We start from the raw sequence: 25189 nt of genomic DNA, 5'->3' as shown, positions 1-25189 counted from the left end.
TTCAGCACTGACCACCAGAGACTCAGTAGATTTAGGAGATTCAGGAGGAATTTAAGAACAACCAAAAACTGAAATATGGAAACATATTCATTTAACAGATATACCACTGACCTACTGAATTGGGATTTTAGCACTAAAGCTTGCAGTCATAGTACATGCATGCTACTTGGAAATACAAATGTCAAAAATTTCAAGAGCTGTCTCTCTCTCTTCGTTCTCTCTTAGTCATACTGCACATGACCACTTGTGTGATATTGTGCAACTTCCTCTGATTGAGAAAGTACTGCAGTTACCAAAAATGTGACTTCCAGACTTTATAACACTTTTAGGTACTTTTTTATCCTGAAGCAGCAGAAAATCTCAAAACAATGTGTCACTGCTTGTGATTTAACCCATGTTTTTTTTTTTGTTTTTTTTGTGCGTGTGTGTGTGTGTGTGTGTGTGTGTGTGTGGCGTTGTTGGGAGTGTTTAGTGTTTCAGCAGTTTGTTAATGTTGTAAGAGTTTTTGTATAATTAATCTGACATGCCAAAGATGATTTGTCAAGTTCATTTAAAGAGCAAACCAGCTTTTTGATGGTTTATGAAACAGAATAGAATAAGTGCAAGAAATGGGAGACGAAAAGGGAGACGAAAAGAGAGAAATAAAATGAAATAAATACAAATTTCACACTGAATTGTTATAAATTAACATTCATTCAGTCTGTTTGTTAGAGTGTTTCAAAAGCCTGCTGTTTCCACTCAAGTAATACAAAGCAATGCAAAACACCTCAGTGATGTTGACTTCTTGGCTCAAAGAGGCCCACGTATATACCGTACATACATATTGCAAACATATGCTCTCGATGGTCAGCCAATCAAATCTTATTATCCACATCAGACCATATTAAATTGCACTTTAATCTGACAGTTTGATGAGAACTGTCTCCTTACGGTCTGACAAGATGTCACTGACACTGACACATAACCACAGATATTACATGTCATCAGTTACATCTGTAGTTATGGCTTATCAAATGCATTTAACACAAGTTTGCCTATGATGTTCTTAACCATTCTTTTACTATGAGTTTTCAGTGTGGTTTATCTCCTCTCCTTTTCTCTCCTCTCTTCTCCTCTCCTCTCCTTTTCTCTCCTCTCTTTTCCTTTTCTCTCCTCTCCTCTCCTCTCCCCTCCTCTCTTTCTTCCTTTTCTCTCCCATTTTCTCCTCTTCTCTCCGTTCATCTCTTCATTTTCTGCATTTTCTTCTTCTCTTTCTCTCCTCCCCTTCTTCCTTTTCACAAATTTCCTTTCTTTTCCTTCTCTCCTCTCCTCTCCTCTCCTTTCCTTTATTCCACTCAATGTATTCCAGCTGCTTAAGTTGTATTACTCAGAGGAGTGTAAAATTCTAGCAGCTAGGAGGGTTTTTTGGCCCTGGACTCTTGCTTATATCATATCCAAACGTTTCTTCAGTGTTCCTCCTCCCACTGCTTTCCTCCCTTTCTGATTCTCTGGGTATTTATATTTGTTTAATTTGTGGAAAAGAGAAAGAAAGAAAAAAAAGAGAAAGATAGAAGCAAAGTGCATGTGTGTGTGACACTGAGAGGGCATAGGTCTGTGGGGGGGTTCTGAATTTATTTCTAGAGCAACACTGAAGCCTGTAGGGATTCCTGTGAAGTCGTGGGGTTCATACTGCGAGTTGCAGAAGTGAGTGTATGTTTAACTGAATTCAAAATCTGGTTAAAACTCATATTTCAGTTCATTCTCTCAGATTTTCTTTTATATTTCTTCATAGGTTCTGAAGTCAAAGTGACCAGAAACTCAAGAGTAAATACATACAGATGTTTCTAGTTTGCTACAATAAGCAGACTAATAATATAATTATTTCAGTGAAGTTAACAACAAAGGCTGTGTTGAATGATTTGAAAGAGTAAACAGTATCACTAGGACAGATTGTTTCATGAGATTAGTTGATGATGTAGAAACTGGCAGATACCCAGCTTTTGTGAACAGATGTGGAAACAAGACATACATGTGGCATCTGATGTACAAGCTACAACATGTACTTGCACGTATATGCTTTTTCACATGAAGAGCGAGGTTTAGGGTTACATTTAACTGTAGGCATATTATTATAATTAGCTTCATTAATAATTATGTCAATGAATGGTCCTCAAAAGGACATTAAGGCAAACTTGTGTGTGTTGCTTATGTCTCACATGACCATCTAAATCAATATTTGTCTAAGGGAAGTGCAGAAGTGTCGCATGACACTCTTAGAATTGCTGAGTATGTCACCCTGTAGCATTCACATGAACAACTATATACACATGCACACACTGACTCTTGAGAGTGTGTCGAAACCAAGTTCCTGACCCTTGAGTTTGGATACTGCAAGGGAGTTGGTGATGATAGTATGTGCTCTGTAAGGTCAAAGGTCAGGCTAGGGAGGGGTCAGTCAGATGCAGGGTGCTGATGGATAGCCTACAAGCTTGTGTGTGTGTGTGTGTGTGTGTGTGCGTTGTCTGGACCTAGTCTCCTGTCTTGTTTTTCATATTTTCTCTCTGTCCTAAACAGGAACCTGTTCTGCATTATGAGTAGCCATGCACAGTGATAAATATATCTGTTACATGACACACTGATAAACACTGTTTACTTTTTATTTGCCCCCTCACACACACACACACATTTATATGGTGTCACAATCTTACTGCTGTCTGCTGTGTGACTGTCAAGTGTATGACTTTTTGCATATTCATCATGATTATTTTATATTGTCTGACAAAAATGACACACAGACAGGCAGGGAAACAGGGTGAATAAAAGATGTCATAATCTCATTTACAGCAATGTAGGCAATAGATAAGTAATAAAGTAATAAAGAATAATAAACTATCTACCACCAGAGAGAGAGAGAGAGAGTGAGAGAGAGAGAGAGAGATAAAGAAAGAGACACAGGGTATGAATCATAGAATCAAAATTTTAATTACAGTACGTAACATTAGATGTCATACCATTAGAATCATAAGATATATATGACAGAATTCCCTCTTTCCGTTTAATTTCTAGTTGACTCTATCTTGCAGTGCTTTTTCAAGAACAAATCAGTACATGCTGCTGCCTCCCACTCTCCTCTTAAACAAATCTTGAATCCTGAAGAGCTATGACAAAGAGTAAGTCAAGCTCTCTCTTTTAATTCTTAATAAAGGATAGTTTACAGACTGGCTGAGTCAGCGTTTACTGTTTGATGAGCTGTTGAACTTCCAGTGAAAAGGCTACAGTAGACCAATGTGTTGGTTAATTGCCGGAAAGAAGCATACACTGCCAACTGCTGTTACCTCTGTGTACTGCATCCCTGTGTTCATTTTTAATTGATGCACTTTACCACCAAGCCACTTTTTTGTAAATGAATAACCAGATTAACACACAATAAAAGACACTAGTCCAATTCCAACACAGACATAAGCACACAGATATGCTATTGCCCTCTAGGTTCAAGAATAAATCTACTTCTGTAAGATATTGTTAATACTCTTAATATGAGATTTGCCTATACTGATATACAGATATTTAAGTGTTGTGACAGTTAGGATAGAGCATACGGATGCCATTGTTTTAAGGCCTGGTTTATCAGTTGTTCTGGCATACAATTGGAGTAGTTTGTGTTATGTGGGTCGGTGGCGGTTACATAAGGTTGATGGATGACTGATCGGTAGATAGCATATCAGGATGTGCTGAGCACAGAGGGATTGCTGGAGAGAGGTGTGGATATGTGCCAGGGCTATTGTAATTGAGTAAAGATGATAAGGAGGTCAAGTGGAGATAACTAACCTCAAATACAGACCAAATGGTTTGGATAGATTATCTGTGTGAATTAGACGGGAATTGAAAGCAGGTTGAAGCAGGTTTATATATTCTTTTAGGGATCTGTATTATACTATAAATAAAATGTTCAGTGTGTTGATACACTGAGTTGAAAGTCAATTTTTTCCCCTATTAAACTCATGGCTCAAATTGAGCATGTGTGTTTTATTAGATTTCACTTCAGTTGATGGAGCCTGCTCTTCTGTTCACATCTTGGAATGCTCTCACTGGTCTCTTCAGTACTGACAGACAGTCAGTACTGTGTCTTTTCTCCAGTACAGGACAGGTGTCCACAGTGGAGGTGCCAGGACAGCTCCAGGCCTGGCTCCACTGCCATCCCGCTCAGGGTCAGAGGTTAATGGAGGCAAGCTAAGCCTCCCTCCCCTTGGATCTCAGTGGATTTGGTAAACAGTGGTGCTGTCACAGCAGATTAATAATGAGACAGGAGCACTGCACAGGGGGCTAATGGCCTCTTAGCCAGCCATGAGACTACTTACCACCACAGACAGAGAGAAAGATCAAGATAGGGACGGAAAGAAAGAGAGGGGTATGACTCATAGGTTCACATTCTAATTACAATACATAACATAAGATGTGTCATAAATAACATTAGAGTCATAACGTAAACAAGAAAGATTTTTCCATTTAATTTCTAATTGACTCTACCTTGCAGCGCTTTTTCAGAAACGAACCATGGTAAATGCCAGTACATGCCGCTGCTTCCTAATCTAGCTGGCATCTAGCTCTCTTGAAACTGCTCATAGCCCCAAGCCCTCGTCTTAAGGAAGCTATTGCATGCCACTCAAAACCTTGGCTACTTCAGAACTTTCCATGTCTCCAGGTCCAAGCAGAGCGAAACTGGAGAAATGACACTTCATTTATGTATGAGAAAGGTACATACACATAATCTCCTGTGATAGAAACTCTAAATATTCAGGCTTTACAGTAAGGCTTTACAGGCTCAGTCTCACCCCTTTCAACTGTAATACACACACACAAACACACACACACACACACACACACACACACACAGAGGGAGCTGTCAGTTGGCCAGCAGGGGGTCAAAACTTCTGCTTTCTTCTATTTCTTTTACTAGCCTTCATTGTACAGAGTGCACAATGGGAATGAGACTTTGATCTTTAGGGGGCCCAACAGAAACACCCCCATCTGAAGCTTTCTCTTTCTAAGCATTGACCTTCCTCCCCACCATTCTCACCCAAAGGGCAGCGGTGGAAATTAGGAAATTAAGAAGGCGGGGTAGTGTTCGTTATATAACTGTCATTTTAAGACTCCCAGTGGGACTCCTGTTTCTTATTTATTACATCACATATTTTCATTATTTTTTTTCCTCTGACTCCCTTACATTGGGACAGGCTGGACAGGGTGGATAGAAGTTCTTGGGGGACAAGAGAGAAGTGACAGGTAGGAGTACTGAATGAGCTTAATGTTTTGGCCCAGAACACATATTAGCACCATTTCTACTTATATACAGTCTCAAGGCCACATCTCTGATTGGGATTCCCAGGCTATAGTTTGGCTCTCACCACAGCATTCAGCTCCCCTCTCCAACTTTTCTTCTCCTCCCCCTCTCTCTTTAGGTTTTTTTAGGCTTCCAGCTGCCCTCACTTTCTCCTCCAATAGGCCAACGCTCCAGTGAGCCTCTATAGAGGCCATGCCAAATCTGCATTGTCTCTCCCGCTTGGCTCTCTGCCAATACCTCGCCTGCTTTTCGAAAACTCGTCCAACTCAAACTCCCAACCTTTTCTGCTCTCCTTTCTTTTCTTTCCTTCCTTTTATCTTCTCTTTTCATTTGGGTTCCTTTCTCTCCCTGGCTTTGCTTTTCTTTCCTCCCTACACCATGGAGCTGGTGAATATTTATTGATGCTGCTGTAGAATGCCATTGTCTGAATGAATAGTTGGAGTACAGGAGAGGAGGGACTGACAGAATGCTGCTCTCACTCAATGAACAATATGTTTCCCTTGATTAACAGAGAATACACACACACACACACACACACACACACACACACACAAAACACACACTCAAAGAATTAGTTACTAATTCAGGTTGCTAGTCTATGCTTGTCACAGTCTACTCCTCCCCCTTTCTTTAAGCCTCTTTCTCTCTCTCTCTCTCTCTCTCTCTCTCTCTCTCTTTCCCTCGCTTTTTCTTGGGTGTGTTGTAATGTATGCACATGGCCCATGGCCGTTCATGGCAGCTCTGTGGAGTGCACTGAGAGCAAATGGATTTGTCCTCCCTGTTCACCCCTTTGCAACACAATGGTTTGATCCCCTCAGGCCTCTCAAGTTAAGTCAGTCACACCATCCTCCCACAATCAGGGGGGAGGATAGCAGTGCCCTCCATGACATCCCCTTCACACCTGAAGTAAACACAGGTGACACATGACAAATGGGCCTTCAGTATCAGGTGTCGTAAGGGAGGGAAATTTATAAGGTAACAGACAAAGACAAGCAGACACAAAAAGCCTATATCTACCATTACAGCTCAGGAGACTTCCCCTATTACTGAGCACTCAACTTAAGTCTAACCACAAGAACAAACATGCTGCAGCCCCAAATCCCTCCCCTTATATCCATGGAGCTTGACTGGTGTTCTCATACTCTATCCTGTTTTCATGAACACAGTTCATCAGGACGACCTGCTCTGATTGAAGCCAGACGGCAGGACACAGCACAAGGCCCTCTCTCATGGCGCCTGACTCTTTGTCCCTTTCCTCCCTCTCCCTTATGAAGCCTGGCTGTAGACCCTCACTGAGCAGGAAGTTGTGGGTTAACTGCACAGCCAGGTCAAAACAGACATTCAGTTGTGTGTGTCATCCACTCTCTGCTGGTGGTCATGTTTTTGAGGCGGCTAGTTGTAGTCACTGGAGAGGAGGTTATATAACTGAAAGCATCTTCTTCAAGTGCTTGTGAATGTTCTTCATGGCCATTGTGTCATCTGTGGACATTTTGCACTCAGGTTTGGTCTGTTTACAGAAACTCTGGGGCTTTAAAGAGGTCAATCATTGTCACGCCCACTCTGCCCTCTGAGTCTAAAAACTCCATTAATTATGCTGCTGTGTGTTTCCTGTCTGCCAACAGCTGGGTGACCAGGCAGCTTTGGCCTCCTCATCATGGATAATGTTGTCAACTACATGGAGCAAAGATCAATAGACTCAACTGTTTTAAACATGCTGATTTAAAGGAAAGTCTCCCCATTTTTCTTCTCTGTTTTCTCAGTCATCTAGTTTCAAACCAGCTTCATTCTCTTGCTACGTGTCAGTGTCTCTGTATGTGGCTTAGATGTTTAACTATGCCAGAAGACATGTCCCTAGTGTAGAGCTGCACAGCCTGCCCGTTGGAGGCACAGAGTGGAACTGTCTCACTCAATCACCAAGATTTACCCTGCAATAGTCCCTCTGTTTTTAATAGCAGTCAAGCTCAGTTTTGTTACTTAGTGAAAAAGATGGTGGTAGGCCTAGCAAGGGAGCACAAAAGCAGCAAGGCCCAAGGCCAAACATCACCTAACCCCACCCTGGAGAGCTCTCAAAGGAGATGTAACTAGAGACCCATGCTGCAGCCCACATTGTAGAACACACACACACACACACTTACTTCAGAGAAATGCAGTGTGCACCACACCACTCTAACCCAATAAATAGATTTGCATATACTAAATTCTTATTTCTCCCTAAATGTCTGTGTATTTGAAATAACATGCCCAGCAATCTTTCAAATCATTAAAGATACAGTGTATATTTTATCTACTGGTGTCCTGCCAAACAAAAAATACCTTTACAGGAGGTCACCAGTTAAGAACTAAGGTCCTTGCTAGATTTAACATGACACATGACAAAGCACCTTTTCAGTTTCACATTCTTTGCCAATCAAGAGGTTAACCTCTTTGCTCATTCTCACTGTGTGTCAAAATCTGGTCATTAGCTGTGGGCAATCGAGTGGGCTGTGCTGGAGATTGTGGCTTTGCTGGTCAGTTGTCTGCAGTAAATGAATGATGAGTTGTCAGAGTGGATTGGCCAGGGACCATTGGGCACAGTGAGAGGTTGACGAGGGTCAGATGGGCCAGGGGCAGGGTTAATAACTGACCCAATACTGGGGTTTGCTTTCCTGTGAATGGCTGGTCTTTAATGTGTGCCACTCATTACTGTGCCCCCTGCTGTTCTGGCACAGAGATGTGGTGTGTGTGTGAGTGTGTGGCTCTTTGTGGGTTTTACTGATGCTCACTGAATAGCCCATTCTGTGACAATGAGGGGGAACACAACAGCAAATCAAATAATGATTGACCTGACTATATCAAAGGGCCACTTAAGTTGGGTTAAACTGGGACACATAACTCCCTTTGTCTCATGCTGTCAAATCTTCTTTCATTGGGACTCATGCCTGATGCAGATCATTTAGCAGCAAGAAATGTGTTAAATCAACAAACGGGCATTTGGTATTTCTTTACAATGTTATGTTATTACTGCAGTGTGCGTTTTTGGAATGTTCTTTTATGATTATGATTACACAAGGACATGTTTTCAATGTATACTAGGTGCCTGGCTTGTAGGAATTTGCTGTAGATTAGTTATATCTCAAAAGCTTTGGGATGAGGTTGTAGGATCTTGTGTGTATTCTGTGGCCACCGGATATCTAATAGTTTCAAAAGAGCAAGACAGTATTAAGGTGGAATACTGGCTCAAGTGTACAGCCAATGTGACTGTGCAATTCAAAAAACCACAAGTAAGCTGTTTGACTGCATTTCTTTCAAACAATGTTCTTCTGTCATTCTAGGATAAACCACTTTTGTGTCTGTAAAATGCAGAACATTGTGAAATATCAATATAAAATTGTGAAATACCAAATTTCACTGCCGGCCTAAGCCTTTAAATATTAGCTAGCTTTAATATGTGTCTGCTGAAGCTTACTAGTTTAGTATATTTTCTAGGTTACTAGCTACAGAATTGTAAACTAGCAAACATACGACTCACCAAGACACCATGTGAACACGATTAAACTCAGGTCATTGGTGGCTAGGACACTGTCAGTATTCAAACCCCCAATGTTCCACTGATTCCAACACGTAGACAGTTACAGGACTTAGCGGGGCATAAGCTGAACTACTGAAACAAATGAACAACACAAAAAGGAAATTTGTTGCTCTGAATTTCAAGCTAACTGCAGAGGGACCTGTTTGTGTGTGTGTGTGTGTGTGTGTGTGTGTGTGTGCGTGTGCTTTACAGATAGATCTGTGTAAGACTGTGTAGACTGTGTAAGAGAAGAAAGACCACAATCTGTTGTCACTGTGAGTCCAGGCTCCAAACTAAAGCTGGCTCTTGTTTCTGGACTATTATTACAGCTGCTCCAGCCGCGAGCGCCATGAACGCTTCCTCCCTGAGATGGACACCTCCAGCGTCCGCCCACTAGGGTTGCCACCTTTAACCCTGAGGTCAGTTGCTCAGAGGTCTCTGTTAGTACTGTTTTGTTTCTGGCTCCTCTGTCTCTTGAGTCTCCAGGCTCCAGCCGCTGCTGTCAATATCAGTGAACTGCTCAAGATGAGCTGATTAGCAGGCCTGTGTTTTCTTCTATATGACTCAAAGAGCAGGACTCAGGCCACGGTCATAGGGTCAGACTTCTGACAGCAATGAAGCCATCAAGAGATGTAATCTGGTTATATGATCTCATGTGTGAATGAAAGCATGAGCATGCATTCATTTTGTGTGTGTGTGTGTGTGTGTGTGTGCGTGTGTGTAATTACAGGCTGCAGGTAATGTACACCCTCAGCCACTCCCCATAGAAAGCCTATGTGTTAGGGCCTTGTTAATTAAAATGAGGAGTTTAGGAGGGATTGGGCATTAACAATAGCACATAGCTGAACTAATAAGCAATGTCTCACTATCTTGGACTGAAACCATTTCCTTTAGGACAGTATCATTTTACACAAACATCACAACCCATTTAACCTACATATAAATAATAAGAACATATTTAAGGAATAATCCAACATTTTAAAATCCTAATCTAACTCCACTGCATCTGTAGCATATGAGCATTCACACATGCACAAGAATTTCAATACATTTCCCTGTATTGAGCAGAAATTTACTCGAAACTTATTATGGAATCCTTAGGGCATCGCTTAATCAATAATGTTTACACCATAATAAATAAGGTTTTAGTATGAGACAGACATTAGAAAATGTTATATAAATGGTGTTTTATGTAGCGTTCTTCAGATTTTCAATGCAGGGGCAACAGAGAAAAAGATCACTCCAGTTACTTGCACTTTTGTGAAGATTTTGTGGTAGATTTTAAGGCATTCCAATGTTTACTTTAAGCTAGATTGAACATATTGTTCCCTGTACAAAAAGTATCTGAAAATATAAATATTATAAGTGTTTATTTTACAAATAACTTTGACTGAAGCATTCAGTGTTCTACAAAATATGTCTTTTGCAGAAATGTTCATCAAATCCCTCAGTGACCACATTTTGGCTTCCTTCATAAGTGAGTTTTGAGTAAACAGATTTTCTGTTCATTTCTTGGTAAAGGGAAATGTACCGAAATTTTTGCACACAGGAATCACACATGCAACAGATCCAATACATAAACATTAGGTTGAACAATGATGGAGCATTTCTTTAATTAAACAGCCCTCCACTGAAATCAGCTGCTGGATGAAAATCCATCCTAAATTAAATGTGATGTCACTAAAGTGAAACATAAAATTACTTCCACCAAATCTTACCTGGGCAACTTGAACAACATCAACTTCCAAACCGCAATGAGCCATTAACATTAACACGTTATGTGATGTTGAAGTATGTTAAAGTTATTTTCTTGACTGCATTCATGCATAGCAGACTAAAGCTACAATGGAAAGAAGTTTTTAATCAGATAAAGTTGCATTCTGGAGCTATGAGGAGTCAACGAAGAAGTCTGTAGCCGGCAAAATATTTTTACTTGGAATACAAGACTTTAGGAGATTTTTGTCTGATATCTGGAGTGTTACAAGCTGTTGTTTTCTCCTTCTTCTCTCTCTTTCTCAGGTCAGGGGCTGAGGTGAAGATGCTCATAGTGTTCCAGTGTTGCATCTGTCTTCATTTTATTAACTGCCTGGAACATCCTTAACCCCTGGATCACTGCCTCCCAACAATCCCTTATAAACACAAATAATAACACACACACACACACACACACACACACAAATGTCTTACAATCCTTGTAAGAATCCTTGTTCCACTGACGTAATTATTAATGCAGCTAATTAATACTATGCCTACATCTATCCTAACATTAACATTTAAAAGGAAATATTTAGCCTCTTTTAAATAAACACACACACACACACACACACACACACAATGAAACATCAAAATGTACAACTATATTTTTATGATTCTGAGTCTAGCTGTCTAGAGAGAAGCCCCATATTTCTGCATATCCAAAAGTGGTATAATATGTCATGAGAATTTTAAAAGTAATGCACAATTTAAAAAAGACATTTTTTTTTAGATTTAGTTGTTTTGTTGGCCTTTGAGATCTGGAACTGTTTATCTCGGTGACTTTGAGCAAACTAACACTCAGCAGAACACTGCTATTTTCCAGTCATACTTTAAATAGCCCTTGTGGTTACCAATATGGATAATGAATAACATTAAAACATGAATTGAATATGTAGGTTGAGTATATTGAATGTAGCATGATGAGGATGTAAGAAATTCATAATTAAAGAGACAGACCTAAAATAAGAGCTGTAGTACTACCATACAAGGTCAGAGACAAGTATAAGAAAAGAAGAAGAAGAAGAAGAGTGAGAGAGAGAGAGAGAGAGAGAGAGAGAGAGCTCTGATCAGTGGTTTGGCTGAACTCACCATGAACCATGACAAATTTATTTTCTCCAAAGTCTTTCTCCCAGAGGGAGCCAGATTTACATGTCTCTCTCTCTCTCTCACTTTCTTTTTCACTCATATCCCCTTCTCTATCTATCTATCTATCTATCTATCTATCTATCTATCTATCTATCTATCTATCTGTCTGGTGGCACTAGCGAAGACATGAAGGATGCAGACAGGAACTCTGAGATTCGAGGAGGTTGGGGGTTGTTTTTGAGGCCCACCGTTGAACTATGTGTCCACAATATAGTCCACATATATCTTTAGTAACAACTCTCCTGCAGCTGAGGACTTGCTTCATGCTCTAAAACCAATCCGTCAGGCATCCCTGGCTGAGTCGACCTGATTAACTGCAGTTTAGTGTGCAGACTTGGGTCACGAATTATCTCAACGTATTCAGTCATATGTATCACCTTATATTAGAGTATGTCTGAGGCAAAGACTGGAGCAATGATGTATGTGTGGTTAGCAGCAAGTGTGTGTGTGTGTGTGTGTGTGTATGTGTGTGTGAGAGAGAGAGAGAGAGAGAGAGCAGTTGCGTGCTGTAGTGTCTGAGTGATGGATGTTAATGGATGGATGCTGAGAGACCCACCACACCACATTCATAAATATGTTGAGTAGGTTGAATAAATATGCAGGCACATGATATGGCTAGGTAATGGGGAATGTGTGCATGCTTTTGTGTAGATGTTTGTATGTGTCTAAGTTTAAACTCTGTGTGAACTCAGTGCTGAGTGAGGGGTCAAACTCAAGCTGACTTTATAGTGTGTATGTGTGTGTATGTGTGTGTGAGAGAGAGAGTTACCTTTAGTTATCTTTAGACTTTAGTAATTGTGTACATGTGAATGCACGCCACATGCAGTATGTCTCATACATCCATTTAAATTAAATATTTGAAATACAAAACATAATTTTAGTTTGTAATGTGATGATTGTAGAAAAATCAGTATGTCATTTTTATCAAAATGAATTTGCGTCTGTAATTTGTGGCGATGTAAAGAAATTCTCCTAGCACTGAAGATTTATCATTTCTATCATCCTTGTTCTTGTTGCAGCACAGTGATTGCTGCTGGAGATTTAATAAATACTTAAAATATTTAATGACTGGTTGCACTGTATATAATTGATCATAATGTTTGCTAGCTAGTATGTTGGATGATAGCTAGCCAGAAATTTAACATACAAACATGCATCTGCCTATGCATCTCTCTCTCTCTCTCTCTCTCTCTCTCTCTATCTATCTATCTCTCTCTCTCTCTGAGATTTTAAATAAAAACTACTGACACTGCCAGAACTTGGTGTTCCATGTCCACTGATCTAACTCACAAACAACAAATTCTTCTTTACAATGTAAACAACAGTATGTTTACATTTTGGTTATCATGCATATGTTCATTATCATTTATACACACTCTCTCTGTTACTTTCTCCTACACCCACACAGACCACACACACATAAAGACAGAGAGAGGAAGAGAGAGAGAGAGAGAGAAGCACACCTACACTCCTTGGGGCAGTGGAGCATTTGAAAGAGGCTGTGGTTTATCTAAAAGTTCAGATCGCTCCACCCAGCTGAGCAGAAACGGGAGGATCTTTTTACGGAAATAAGAGGTGCAGGCTCCTACAGTACAGCCACAGGGCCGGAAAGCTTGGAAAGCTTCAGCAAAATCATTAATTACTCTAATTACTAGCTTAGTCTCCTCACTTTCTCATTCAGCCTGTGAAAGAGGAAGGTGGGGCTGCACATGCACACCCACACACAAACCCTTAGATGCAGAGGTATGCAGAGGTAGAGACAGGTAAAAACTTGCTGACAGCCCTGTAGCACTCCAACACCCACAACCGCCCACCCACCCACACACACACACACACACACACACACACACACACGCACATGCACACACTTGGTCCAGAGCCAGATGAGATCTTTCTGTGCCTACCCCGACTTCTCTCGGTATGTATATACTGAAAGCATGTGAGTGATATGGTCTCTGCCACTCTCTTTGTAGTTTTGGTGAGAGTTTATCCTTCACCAGCCACTGCTTCCCTTCTTAGGCTTCAGTAGCACAAACACTCCCCACACACACACACGAAGTTGAGAGCTGTTTTTCCCCTTTTCTTTCTTTTTGTATACAGTGCTTCCAGAATCTATTCACCCCACAGTGATTATTTCTCTTTTTGCTGTATTGCAACAAATATAATCACATCAAGTTGAGATTTTTTTCTGCTTTTGTGTGACTTTCTACAGAAATAAAATTAAATTAACTGTTTAGTTTTCCTCAGAATCATTTGAAAATTAAAAACTGCTTAAATGATCAGTATTCATCCCCTCAATGTGAATTGTCCTTTTGCAACAACACCAGATTTGAATGGTCTCAGATGTGACTATTACGAGTGTTGCACATTTTGCTTTTGCCATTTTCTTCCATTCTTCAACGCAAGTTTTCTCCAACTCCAACTGTACAAGGAGAATGTTGGTAGACAGCAATTTTCAGATCATGCCACAGATTTCCAAAAAGATTTGTACGTCTGGTCTTTGACTTGGCCACTCCAAAACAAAAACCTTCTTTTTTTCAAGCCATTCCTTTGTATTTGCCCTGTGTTTTGGCTCACGGTCCTCTTTGTCCTATTGGAACATATATTTTCACCTAAATGCAGCTTTCTGGTTGACTGGAACAGGTTATCCTCAACAGTTTGCTTATATTTGGCTTCATACATATTGCCTGTAATGGCAACAAGATTTCCAGTTCCTCCTGCAGAAAAGCAACACTAGAGAATGATGCTACCACCACCATGTTTGATCACAGGAATGGTGTTACCAGGGTGTTGTGCTGTATTTAGTTTCTGCCAAACATTATGCTTTGGCTTTAGCCCAACTTTAATCTCATCACAATACCTTTTTCCAAAAGCTCTCTGATTGTCTAACATGGCCTTACTCAGAAGTGGCTTCCTTCTGGCCACCCTCCTACAGGGGCCGGATTTATGAAGAGCTAATATTATCTGCGCAGGTTCTCCTATTTCAGGCAGTGAGCTCTGTAACCCCCTATGTGTTGTAGCTAGTCTCTTGGACACTTGTCTGACAGTTTCCCTTCCTGCCCAAGTGCTCAAGTTGGCCTGATCTTGGCAGTGTCTCCGTTATACCATATTTTTTCCACTTTATTATAATGGATTTTACAGTGCTAATAAGAAGGATCAAAGCTTTGCTGATGTTTTAATAACCCTCTCCTTTTTTCCACCTAACAACTTCATCTCGAAGCTTCACGGCAGTTCTTGGTCCTCCTTGGCCCTGGATTTTTCTATTTTAAATAATTCTGAGAATATCTAAATACTTTATTTAATTTTCTTATCAAAAGGAGCAGAAAAAATCCCATTCTAATATAATTATATTTGATATTCCAATACAGCAAAATGAGAAATAGTCACTGGGGGGTGAATACTTTCTGGAGGCACTGTTTGTAGGCAATGCTGTTACTACTGAAGTGTAATTTAATTAAATTGCTTTCATGGAAACCTCTTTTCTAGATACGAGTTGTCTCGTTAGCCTGAAACTGAGCATGATACGGATACTTGTTTAAGATTGCACTGTATGTAGTGAGTGTGTTAGGTGAGGCAATCAGTTATTGAGATAAATTGAAATGAATTTTCTTTATGTTGCACTGACATAGCAGACACAACAATATTAATGCAGGGATGCTGCATTAATTACTATATCTGTCAATTACTAATTACTATATCTGTCAATGTACATCTGTAGTGCCTTAGTGATTTTAAAGCTAGTTGGTTGATTACAATACAGGGTTAAATTTCATGGAACCATTTCAGCTATAGTTACGTAAAAAAAAAGTTACAAAATTGTATAGTTAAAAAAAGAACAAAATATAGCAAACTTTGTCAGGTATAAGGGAAAAAATGGCTATCTTTAGGAGCCCAAAGTGTTGTCTCTTAGTTGTCACTGAGCCAATTTATCTGACTCATTGTGAAGAGAACTTTCCATCAGTAACACAAACAAACTCAGACACAGGGAGGCACGTCTACCTCCTCACTCTTGCTGCTGCACTGATTAGAGCAAATGATTATGATAAAATCAGTGGGGTGGAAACTGACTCACACATAATTATCAAATTTCAGAAATACTATTGCATGTGTCTTCTCACACAACTTCATTTAACCTGAGGCCTTGAAGATTATTCCAATACTATTATGTGTGGAAATTCACCTGCAAGCTTGCTGACATTAACTAAAACTACTTTCTAGGTATGTGTTTTTCCCTACCCATCCTCATTCCCTAGCAGTTGTGTCACACATTACTGTCACAGGTGAACACTGACTGACAGGAAGCACTAATGTTTCGTTTGGCACAAAAACTCACTAAACAACATACCCTTCTCCTCGTCCTTGGAGTTTATAGCCATTACGAGTCATAACTGAGCATAATATTCTGAAATTGAGCTCAGAAAATTAACTCTGTACTATTTGACTTACACAACATAACACAACTCAGTACAGCACAGTCCAAGTGCCCTTCATGCAGCCACTCAGTCAGTCAGCGAGCACAGCACGACCACTGACCCAGCACACTGCTCCTCCCTTTGTTTCTCTTTTTCAGGGTCTGCTTGCTGGTGCTGGAGGATACATGATAGAGGTTAACTCTGTATGTGCTGGTTTTGTAAAGCCAGGGATCATGAGCTTTTCAAATATGGACCACAAATGCCACCTGGGGGATAAAAAGTGAATAGCAACTTGCCATGCACTCTTTTCCTGGCTCTGAGCAGTGGACACCAAGAGTCATAGTCAGTGACTGTGACTATGTTGTTATGACCACATATCTGTAAAAATCATCCATCTTCTCCTTACAAATCCCTGGTTCTTATATAAAAGATTTGTGTGAACTAGCAATTTTCACTGTAGGTGCCAATAAATTTTAACATAGATTTATAGAGGGATTGCAGTTTCTCAGGTAAACCGATCTGCTTAAACTCTTAAAAATCATCTTTCAGGTATTCAAAAGGTTATTTGAATAGTTGAGGGTTCTTTGCCTCCTAAATGGGGAAACAGTCAGAGGGTTCAGTCTACATGGAAAATATAAGGCTTCCCCTAGAGGAAAACCCAAAGAACACTTAAGGGTTATAGAGATACAGAAACTAAGAGTGTACCTATATCTTCCTGGTAGCATGCAATTACCAAAATTGTTTTTCAGTAATTTTTTTCAGCAAGATGTTAGCTGGATCAATCAAACCTACATAACATATTAAGCTTTTTTTTTATTTCTAATTTAAATTCAGTGTGGGTCTGAACACTTTCAAGCATAACCTAACCAAAACTGTCCATTTTTAATAGCTATTTCAAAGCATTTTATATTCACACAGCACTCGCTGTCTCAGTGTGAGAGTGCATTTTCTTCAGCCTGAAACACTTGAGGTGCTGTTAAGGCCAATTTATGCTTCTGTGTTAACACGTATTTGCGTCTTTATGCTGCGAAGCAGAGAGAAGTATCATGGGAAAAGGGGGACATAAGCACACAGAGATGTGCTAGCGCACGGTCTTCCCACGAGATACGCGTTGTGCGTACCTTCGGTATTATGTGTCAGGTGAATGCTAATTGGTTGGCTGGTGTCATTTGAAAGCTACTGAAGAGTTCTTTTTAATTGTTAGGCCATAGTCAAGTAACTGTATAACATAAAATGCGTGTTGATCTTTGTGATCCGGAGCTATCAGGCCCAGCGAGTGCTCTATATATATTAACTATAGTCCCCTCTGAAAGAAGGCCAATTCATTTGTTTTTACTACACACTGAAGACACTTGGGTTTGAGATCAAAAGATGAGTATGAGAAGATAGATCAGAATTTTTAGGTTAGCGAATTGGAACAATCTTACAGTAAATTAAAATAATAATACTAAATATTTGGTTGCATATTCCTTGCTTGCAATAAGTGCGTCAAGCTGGCGAACCACTGAAATCACCAAACTGTTGCATTCCTCTTTTGTGATGCTTTCCCAGGCTTGTACCACAGCTTTTTCAGTTGCTGTTCACTGGTTGGTGATTGACTTGGCCAGTCTAAAACCTTCCACTTTGCCCCCCTGAGGAAGTCCTTTGCTGTGTTGCCATTGCAATCTTGTTCATTGTGTTGTAGCATGATGAAGTTCCTTCCAATTAGATTGGATGCATTTCTCTGTAAATTGGCAGCTGTAGACTTCTGAATTCATTCTGCTGCAACAATCATAAGTTACAGCATCAATAAAGATTAGCGAGCCCGTTCCAGAAGAAGCCTTGCAAGCCCAAGCCATGACATTACCTCCACCATGCTTGACCATAATGAGAAGATCCTATCTTTCTCCACACTTTGGCATTTCCTTCACTTTGGCAGAGGTTAATCTTGGTTCCAGAACTCTTCTGGATCATCTCTGTATTTCTTTATGAATTCCAGTCTGGCCTTCAGATTCTTACTGCTGATGAGAGGTTTGCATCTTGTGGTATGGCCTCTATATTTCTGTTCTCAAAGTCTCACACCTGCCCTGTGGAGGTTGTTGGTGATGTCATCGACTGTTGTTTTTGGGTTTTTCTTCACAGTTCTGACAATGTTTCTCTCATCAACTGCTGTTGTTTTCCTTGGCTGACATGTTCATTATCTGGTTGTTAGTATACCAGTGGTTTCTTTCTTTTTCGGGACATTCCAAATTGTTGTATTGGCTATGCCCGATGCTTGTGCAATGGCTCTCAATTTTGCCTTTTTTTTTCTTAGCTTCAAATGGCTTGCTTTTCTTCCGTAGACAGTTCTCTCATCTTCATGTTGGTTTATCCTTTTTTAACAACAAATGCAGTCTTCACAGACAAAGCCCAGGGCTTGTTCAGTCACATGTTCCAATATTTTTAATCACTTGAAAAGTGGGTCAGTTTAAACAAAAGGTGCCATGTTCTAAGTTGTTTAACACATCTAGATATAAATAACAGGAAATGAAAGCTGAAATTCTGATCTATCGTCTCATATTCATCATTTGATCTCAAACACAAATGACAACTCTTGGTCACAAAGTACTTGTGAGAAACCATGGTAGTTGTCATATGCCACATGTGCTCAGGCCCAAGATCACAGAACCTTACCAGCTGGAAAATGTCTAACTTTACCCATTTCTCATTGCCCATGGTCCCATTTAGCCACTGATTTCATGAAAAATCTACCTCCTTCAAGAAACATGACCACAATCCTAGTAACCAAAGAAATCTCTAAAATCTCTTTGCATGATTACCTCCCAGCATTGCTGTTAATGGAAAAAAAAATAGAGGTTGGATGATAGTTGTTGTTGGTCTGAATTCTCTCCTTTTTTGCCATTGACAGGCTCTGAGATGCCAAAAAGGCCAGACTTGTTTGTCTAAGCAGAAATTTTATTAACAGCTTTTGGAATATGGTGAGAGCAAAGCTGTTATGACTGTTATGAATAATTACAGAGCCCGTGTTTAACTACTAATCTGTCAGTGGTAGCTTCATTGAGGTGTGCCAGTAGCTCGAAATATCATTTTGGAGTAGGACCCTTAAGAATGACATTTGAGGTCTTTGGCAAAATTTCAAAACTCTGCATATACTATATGTCAATATTTTGTTACCATATGCTTTTATAATGAATAGCCCAGTCCTGGCTTCTGCTGCTTGCCCGTTTTTCTCTTTATGCTATACATAAGATTTCATCTTGTACCTTCAACACCTATCTACCTACTCTGCTTCTGTCTGTCTGTCTGTCTCCCTCTCTTTCTCTCTCTCTCTCCCTCTCTCTCCCTCTCTCTTTCTCTCTCTCTTTCTGGCTCTGTCTTTCTCTTTCTCTTTTTTCTCTGGGATAACAGCTGTGGGACAGATGTGGAGACAGTTGCTCTCAGGACCAAGTTTGGCATTCCTTGGTGCTCAAAACACCCTGCCCCATCAGCCAAGAAGCCTTTAGTTCTGAGTCATGCTAGTTCTTAGCAACTTATCAAATAGCACATTACACATTGTTGATTTAAACTTGCACAGTATCAGTCATTGAGATGATATCATTTGAGGATGTTTGGGATAGGGATTGGGAGTCATTTGCTTGGTGACTCAGGTTTCTGGGAGACAAAAAGCTGAACTGGGTGACATGGTGCATGGCCATGATCTCTTGGCATGTACAATCCACTAGCCTCGCATATTAGTCTTGCTTGCTGGGGTGCTGCTACCTGCAGTATGAAATCACTGTTCACGTCCAGCAGACAGTCTGCAACTCATCAGAAAGTGAGAAAAGTTTTTAATTCAAGGAGAAATTACACACAAAAAAATTATGAAGAATAGTAGTATGACTGTCTGTCTTTGTGCCTATGTATCCATGTGTTCTCTCTCACCTGTACTAGGACCTTGTGTGTATAACAATTGCAGAACATACTTATACTTCCTCTAACAAAAATCATTCTCATTGATTAATAATATTAGAACTTTGATATCAAAAAATTATGCGACAAAATTATGAGCACCCCCAAAAAGTATTTAAAATAAATGCTAACAAGTTAACATACTTGAAAAACAAATCTATATTTAAAACATCATTCTCCAGGAACTCCAACTGGAAACAGAGCTTTGCGCAAGTCAGGTAATGGATATAACAGATTCCAGAGGTTGTCATGTTTCATAATCAACTATTAGAAGCCACTAGATGTAAAACTTGGTGGTGGATCATTGTTGTTTTCCTAGTTTTTGTGCCTAGTGATCCAAATGCTCTTAGGAAGATTGATGGTATTGTAGATTTCCCTAAATACCAGGTGATTTTAGCTCAAAACCCCAAATATGGTTGTGGAAACCGGAAAATCAATGGGGCTGTAGAAAAGTCCGCATCAGCACAGTCCACATGGATGAGTGGTCCATTTTAATTCCAAACTTTAGACCTCACAGAAAACACCTAATTGTGAGGAAGACACTTTTTGACCAAAAACAGGAAAAATGGTTTAGCAGGAAAAATGGATCTAATTCAGGATGTTTATAAAAAAAATTGTTTTAACTAAAACTTCACAGTGTCCTTATATGTTTAGGCTCAAAATACCAGTCACTGCAGCTTTTATAAATTTTTATGAAGGATTCCATTTTGTTTTTGTCCTGGCAAGCAACAGCAAGTAAGTGTCCTATAAATAGACATTACATGGCTTTTCTTCATCAGAGTCTCCATTTCTTGATACTGAGAACATGTGATATTGGCTAGAAAGGAGCAGTAGGGAGTCTGATAGGAAATAAACATGAGAGAGAGAGCCTTTTGTATCTTTTTTTTTTTTCAAATTGCAAAAATCACTTGAATTGCTAGAGAGCACAGTTTTTCTTTTTCAGAACATGAAGGTCTGAACTTTTTTTGAAAAATAAACCCCTTACCTACAGAGCTTTCACTCACTTATATTGTCCGTATAGCATGAAATCCTGCAGAGAAGATGCAATAGAAATCACTCTGGCGCCATGTTGTGGTAATTATTGGTATGATACAAGAAAAGATTTGAGCAGCTAAGGGCACCATGTGTGTAACCCAAACAGTTTATACACGAGTCATCCTCTTTCTCTCACTACACACACACGCTTGTGCTCTAAATCAGAGCAATGTTTTCCTCAGTGGTTTTGCAGTGCTTTAGGCCTTCACCCCCACAAGGGATGACATCTGCAGGCCAGGCATTAATCACAACAGTGAAGGAGAGGCACACTGTAACCACACACAGAGAGAGAGAGAGAGAGAGAGAGAGAGAGAGAGAGATTGTCTTTCTTCCAGCAAGACAAGGCTCCTTATGCTATAGCTATATATCTATATCTATTTCACCTTTTCCCCCTCACTGTCACTGTTAAAAACAAAAGTAACAGTGTAGAGGAGACATGGACATTTGGACGTGTCAGTCTCCAGTCTGTGTCTTATTACCAGTGCTGTAGTGAGTTTCCCATGTGAATGAAACAGATTGTTTATACTACATTCAGACATTTATTAGGTCTATATTGGTCTTTCTTTGTCTTTCTCCCTCTCTCACTTTTCTCTTCATTAACATGCACACACACAAACACATACACATTCTCACAGCAGACTTGTTTTCAGTACTGCACTCTATAAAGTGCACTGTTTTTCCTCTCTTTCCCTCAAAGTGCTTATTCCATCTGTCTGGGTCTGCTAAAGCCATCATTGTGCTCGCATCATTCCTCCCTTCTACTTTCTTTTTTCCCCCCTCTTTTTCTTTCATTCTGTGCCTATAACCTTTGGGCCACTGGAATTTGGTACTGTAATAGCTGCAAAAAGCTGCAAATGATAAAATTACACAATCTTACCTGTGTCATTCTCTTCCAGAAAGATGGGTCTGTCAGATGGAGAGACTTTTCTAGTTTAGCTACCTTGTTCTTCTGGGTTGGGCAGCCAAATGTTAGACACTGACATACTGATACTGAGAAGGATCAGTACCTCCACATTGGCTGGCATTGGGTTCAGGGAGTGTAGCAGCAAATCTGAACCAGTTGGTGAGTGACAAAGGGAGAGAGGTATAAATAGAGACACTGAAGAACTGTGTGGGCCTTAAGATACCCACTCTTCTCTTTAGCCGTCCACTCATGGCTGTCACTAATACAGTGAAAGATGGTGACAATTCTGGGCCTCATCGTTGGATATATCTGATTATATTTAATGTATGGAAAATGCAATATGAAATTAAAAATGGTTTGGGCGTCCAAAGTAATATTCTTTCAGGGGGCCCAGAATTCCTGGCTTTGTCACCTGCATCCACATACATATATACAGTGTTACTGCAAAAAGTACCATGGAAGAATGTCCAATAATTTGCATACACAAGCAAAAAAGATATGCAAACACACACTTGCTTATACTTTGAGTTGCCAGTTTATTAGCTGAACATACTTTGTACTGACATTAATTGTCCATTTATCAGGTACACCTACCACATTGGCACACTTTATATACATTGCTTGGGTTTTTAAACACAGTGTACATGTACTGGCCACTTTATTAAACATGTATTCTACTGTGTTTGGAATGCTTCAAAATCCTAGCAATCCTTTTGTGCCTCATACACCCATGCCCAGTCAGTAAAACACTCATGTCGGTTTCTCTGTGATATGATCCTCCACCCAATCATATTAGGTCAGTGGTGGTCCTTTGGTGGTCTCTTTCCATTAATGGCTGGGTTAGATGGTGACATATTGTGTATATGCTACAAAATGCACTTGTCTGTAGATGTCAACGAGAAAATGACCAATACATACAGTTAGGTATACCTAATAAACATGCATCTCAGAGTAAAAGGAACCAATAACAGGGGAAGTTCACAAAGCACTCACCAACCTAAAGGTAGTGCAGTGCTATCCTTATGACCTTCTTTGGAATCTCTTCCTGACTTCATATAAAGACCAAGCTCTATGTCAGGGGTGTCAAACATATAGCCCGAGGCCAGGAACAGCCTACAATCTGTGTTGTAAATTACAGTTGTCTTGTGGATGGAATGGTAGAGATTAAAAAAGAGCTACTCTCTGTTACTCCACTAGGCGGCAAAATAGAGCACTAAACACAGGGCCATAAACTCAGCTACCAACAAAATGTGCTAATTCTTCATTAGCAAGCTAAAAACCCCAGTTAAGTCTATTTTCCAATTTCAATTCAAGGTTGTAATATTATAAAATGTAGAAAAGTTCAAAGGAAGTGGATACTTATGCAAGGAACTGTATAGTAAAACCATAATTTGGAAAATTTGTTTTCTTGGTAATGAATTGAAATCTGTTTTTAAGTAATATATGTTCAGACTTTTTTTTTGCATTCAGAATGCACCTTTCAGATAACAGCCAATAAATGAACAAATTTAAGAGGACATATTGATGTGTGTATTGGTCTGCTAAACTGATTTTTATTTTGTAATGTGTAATGTGGTTACCTAAAATATGTTTGATACCCATGCTCTAGGTTCTCCCTTCTCTCTGACTTGGTCCCTCATAGTTACTGGAGCTCAAAAACACGTGTGTTCTCTGTTAAATCCCATCTGTCCTCAGTGATGTGTTTTGTCTGAGCAAAGCGGGATGATGGATAATGATGGGATGTCTTAGTGTTTTAGCATTTTCCCTCAACTTCCTCAGTCTCTTCCCTCAAACTAAAAACAAAAGGGTTGTTTGGTTTAGTCAACCACTGTCCCTCAGATGTGGAATTGTCCTCCTTTGGTGATGACATCTGAAATGAGGGGTGAATGAATGACCGAGCATGTGTGTGTGTTTGTACATGTCTGTGTGTGGGGATTGGGGTGTGTGTGGGGGGGTGGGGGTGGGGTGTGTGTGTCTGTGAACGTGGCAGGTTATACACACAGAAGTTAAATAACTCTTCACACAGGGGGAGCAGTTGAGTGCTTGAGAACATCTACATGTGTGTGTGTGTGTGTGTGTGTGTGTAAGTCTGTGTTTCAGTGTCTGAGTGTGTCCTTAAGCTTTCAGGATTTTGATAATGACAGTATACGCATACAGGGTTGAGCTGCCATGCTCTCTTGTGGATTTTCTGTTCAATGACTAAATGAAGGTGTCCAGGCCAGATATCCCATCACACACGCCCTGAGCCCAAACACACACATTTTAAGATTTTCATTTGGATCTGCTTTGATATTGAAGATTCATGATCATAAGAAATTATGACTAGCAATTATTCAACATGTGATGTGTCAAGTACAGTCAGCAGTGAGACATACAGCACAGAATTATATGTAAATGACAATAGCCTTATAGAAGGGTCGATCATCTTCTCACTCACTCAGACATACACAGGTGTTGTTTAGCTCTCAACTGTCTCCTTATGTTAAGAGCAAAATAGACAATAGCAGACGTCAGTAAAGTACAGTGGGAGCAGCAGAAATTAGGGGCTTGTGTGAAGGTGATAAGCAACCATCAATCTTGCGGCCTGTGATTTAAAGATCACTATGTAGCCACTAACACTATTTTTGTCTGTACACTTAGGTTAGGTTATTTTAAACTTTAAAATGGCTAGCCGCTCTAGCTCTGGCTCTCCAAGAGACTCTTAAACCACTTTCACACATACAGCTTCATCTGTAAGTGTTCCAGCAATTTACCAGGACAGGGTTATGTGCAACCACTAGTCGAAACGCTGGAAAAGTTGCAATTTGCTGGAAATAACATTACCTGGAAATATTTCAGGTTGGCTTAATTGTGAGCAAAACTGGAACTCTGTAAGCTAGGATCATGCCCTTTATCATGCATTTGTCCTATGGCTTGCTTTAAGCTGGGAGATTTAATGTTGCCTTGGACATTTAACCAGAATACCTGCTCTAGCTGCTTTGTATTATTTTTTTGCTTCCCTTCTCTTGTTATAATGTCATGAACAGAACTTGAAAGTAAGTACATCAGCTATCCACAAAACATTTGCAAATTAAACATTTGCACAATTTGAACACTGATTATGATTGTCTGAGGCACCACTATTCAAAATAATGCGTCTACAG

At 39.9% G+C, this 25189-nt stretch overlaps 1 long non-coding RNA gene across 3 annotated transcripts in view; it reads left to right on the top strand.

Moving 5' to 3' along the window:
• The window catches only part of LOC128319150 (uncharacterized), a 30882-nt gene extending 19224 nt beyond the window's left edge, over window positions 1-11658 (top strand). For 2 of the 3 annotated variants that reach the window (XR_008302562.1, XR_008302563.1), the window contains exons 2-3: window positions 9197-9286; window positions 10887-11658. This is a non-coding gene — a long non-coding RNA (uncharacterized LOC128319150). Of the gene's footprint in view, window positions 1-1262; window positions 1684-9196; window positions 9287-10886 lie in introns of those variants that run through there. The other variant, XR_008302564.1, reaches the window with a different exon arrangement.
• Window positions 11659-25189: the final 13531 nt, after the last annotated feature.

Source organism: Pangasianodon hypophthalmus, chromosome 10 (assembly GCF_027358585.1).
Source record: "Pangasianodon hypophthalmus isolate fPanHyp1 chromosome 10, fPanHyp1.pri, whole genome shotgun sequence".
In the NCBI taxonomy this organism is placed as follows: Eukaryota; Metazoa; Chordata; class Actinopteri; order Siluriformes; family Pangasiidae; genus Pangasianodon; species Pangasianodon hypophthalmus.
The sequence above is the reverse complement of the archived record's forward strand: the minus strand, read 5'-3'. Positions and strand labels throughout refer to the sequence as shown.